General features: G+C 31.8%; 1 non-coding gene across 1 annotated transcript; it reads left to right on the top strand.

Moving 5' to 3' along the window:
• Positions 1-7: 7 nt before the first annotated feature.
• LOC128996063 (U4 spliceosomal RNA) lies at positions 8-149 on the top strand. The gene has a single exon (XR_008491014.1). It is a non-coding gene; the product is annotated as a U4 spliceosomal RNA (small nuclear RNA).
• Positions 150-3,521: the final 3,372 nt, after the last annotated feature.

The following is a 3,521-nucleotide window of genomic DNA, read 5'->3' as shown; positions in this document are numbered from 1 at the left end:
GAGTTTTAACATTGCACAGTGGCAATATCGTAACCAATGAAGTTCAACTGAGGTGCAAATATTGCTGATTGAAAACTTTTTTCCATCATGATTCATGAATCATGTGTTTGAATACAAGGACAGTCCTAGACCTATATTCGGGGGGGGGCCTGAGGGGTTTCCTGGGGGTTCCCCCCAGAAAATTTTTAAAATGATGTGCTTAAATGAGCGATTTTTAAGCTATTTTGAGACATACAAAATTAAATTGACCTAGGTTAAATAATCTTGAATAATGTGAAGTTTTTGCATTATTGAGACTTGTGGAGTTGATCAGTAACAGACGCCGCTAACCCGACGGAGTTTAAGTCCAGGTGGTTAGTACAGTAGGTACGTCCGTTGCGTTATCTTATCACCTCAGGTTGCGTTCTTGCCAATCAAACTTCCCTTCTCCAGCACAATTAACAAACTAAAATCTTGTTCAGTTTTAACTCAGCGCCTTTGACTAATAGAATTATTTAGATTATAGAAATATATTCTTAAAGATTAATCACAATGTTACAAGTTTTTATGCTGGTTAGTGGTTACTATATAAATGTTGCTACTTACCCATTGCCACATAAAGAAATGGAGAGTGATACAGGTATTTTTGTGTAGAGTATTTACCTGATTTAATTTGGAATCCTAGAGAGATGAACTGGATGAGTATACTCCATGGTTGTTCTCTGACAGTTTGCTCAGAAATTGCAAGGTAGTTAAAAGATGATTCTTGTTGCTTGTCTAGAAGGAAAAAATCACGTTTAAGTGAGGATAATGTTTTATTAATTAGTATTAGAGCTGTTATTGCAGGGACTAGTCATTAGGAATATCTTCCTCTTGATATCATTCTTATTGCCAACTTCAATTTTACTTGTCTTTAGGAACACAATAAATGAGTAATTAATTATTTCTTAAGAAAGAACATTCATTGCTTTTGGTTTCAACCATTACTATTGGGATGTATTTTTAATTACACTACTGTGAGACGTAGAAAGACATTTTATAGATTTTTACTGATTGATTATCTGTAAAGTTTTCACTTTTTAACATTTTTATTTCTGCCTAGAAATGTAACATTCCTTAAACCCAAACACTACCAAAATAAACATCGAAAGCTACCTGTTGTAGGATTGGGCCCAAAGTTATCTTTTCATTCTTCTGACTCAATTCAGAGTGATATATAAATCTGCAGCCATGTAGAAATAAATCTTTGTTTAAGCGGAGTGTGAACTGTGTGAGTCGCCTCGTCTGACACCTAGAACATTTCTGGTCCACACACGAGGAGTGAACAAACTACTATTCTGAGGTGTAATGGGTCTTGAAGTATGTCTACCAGGCTCGTAAGCGGGTAACTCCTTCACCCAACTATGTGTCGCGGTGACAGATGTAACAGGAAGGTTGCAAGGTGGTCTGAATACTACGGGTCAAGACAAGCGAGTTGCAAAATAACATGTGAAGAAAATCAGAGAATATTTATAGAGTGACTAGTTCATAAGTTTTCAGGGATATGAGATGATTGCACATAAAACGTTTAGGCTTTGTCAGAGAAGTAACCGCATGGGACAGGGCCGACAAGTTACAAGTCTCCAATGAGTCCTATAAAAGACTCTAAGAGGAAACCGGCAAATGTCCTTTGGACCACCCTGGTGTAGTTTGTGTGTGTGTCGAGAGTCTTCGAAGATTTCTGAACAAAAAGTAGGTTGCTAAAAAAGTAGCTAACATGGCTTGTAATGTGTACGTTTCCTCCCAAACAATCTGAAACACAAGATCAAAAGAAACATATTGTTTTCAATAAGATAACACTGGGTACTTATTTTATTTCAAAGTATTATGTCAATAAAAGTACCTAACAAGTATGTTTAAGGAGTTACAAATATTTTTAAGTATTTTCCTTAGAAAAAAGGAATTTTGTAACATAATTTCTGCCACCAGCATAAGCTAAATACTTGGTGCGGTAATGTTGTTGTGAAAAGGATATAGTTTCAATGAAAACACAAGTTAAATTGATAAATGCATTTTTAATAGGTTGATTTGTAATATTTGACATACGGGAACTGAAACATGTGTGAGAAATATTGTTATTTACAAAATTCCTATTTTTACTGCTCCTTCATAGGATTTCGTGTCATTGAACAACCAAAAGCAGTAATATTGTATACTTCATTATTTTGTTTTAACTTCAATCAAATATGAGATTTAAACATTTTTTCTTAAAATAGAGATCTTAGGTTCCAACTTGACAACGCTCTATCAAATATATCTCTGTGCAATTTGAATACATCTTGATGTGTGTAATCTTGTATTATCAATTATTGAGATGGGGATGCCACCTATGTGCATATTTTAACCCAAATAATTTAAAGTTATTGATCCTGTAGTTACAGTTATTTAAATTCTGACGACCATTATATTGTAAGGTTAAACCTCATAACCAACATTTGCTGGCAATATTTTGTTATTACTCAATAATTTCCAAAGCTTGTCTCTTATAAATTTTTTATTGCTCGTGAAAAAAAGTATTTAAGCATATACTAAACATGAGGACCATCCTAATCGATATAAAAATAACATTTACACTTCCAGCTAATAAATGATTCTTAAAATTGTCATTTTATGTTAGACACATTTAGCTTTAAAACAATTAAGTAATACTAGGTACCTTCTAATAATTTTTGCATCGTAAAATAGGTCTATAAATAATTTTATAGGACTTACCTTGATCTTATTGCTGTTTTCTTTCATCAGAGACACTGAGCTACTTAAAAACTAGAGTATTAAAAACTTGTAACATTGTGTTAATTTAATTCAACATAATTTTTTTCATTTTGGAAATATAAAGAAATTTATATCAGTATTAAAGAAGTTTAAAATTTGCATTTCTCATTGGATCTCAGTTAAATCATTTAAATTGGATACTGAAGGGATATAGCTATCCACTCAAAATAAAATCTGCAAATTAGGCTTATATTTTTATTTTATGTAAACAAACAGCAAATAAAACATATGGTTTTCCAAAATAAATAAAAGTTATTTAGCTATTTTAAACTCAATGTTTTTGATTCAATATAATATGAGACATCTTCCGACCTTACTTATATATAGAAGTTTAAAAAATTTCTTGATTGAAGTGTTGATGAAATGCAGTACTACATTCCTTCGTGTAATATTTGAAACATGTTAAGTATATGTTTGCAAGTTTGGTGATTTTTAGAGCTTGGAACTATGAAGTCATGAAACAACCAATAGTGTTCAATAATAAACCTAAAGTGGACCAGAAGGTAAATGTTTTTTTTTTCTTTATGAATCAATTTGACGATTTGTACATGTTTTAAATTACACTTCAACTTAAATAAATTAGGATTTCCTATCTCAATCACAAGCTAGAAAACTATAAAGCTAGAAATTCGATTAAGATACTTTTATAATCATGTCCAAAATAATCTACACGTTCTCATAATTAATTCATGAAAAGCTAAGGATATGATTCAACTCATCTACATGTTTCT

This window comes from Macrosteles quadrilineatus, unplaced genomic scaffold (genome assembly GCF_028750875.1).
Source record: "Macrosteles quadrilineatus isolate MER2022 unplaced genomic scaffold, UCM_ALF_1.0 Scaffold_5__1_contigs__length_97177068, whole genome shotgun sequence".
In the NCBI taxonomy this organism is placed as follows: domain Eukaryota; kingdom Metazoa; phylum Arthropoda; class Insecta; order Hemiptera; family Cicadellidae; genus Macrosteles; species Macrosteles quadrilineatus.
The sequence above is the reverse complement of the archived record's forward strand: the minus strand, read 5'-3'. Positions and strand labels throughout refer to the sequence as shown.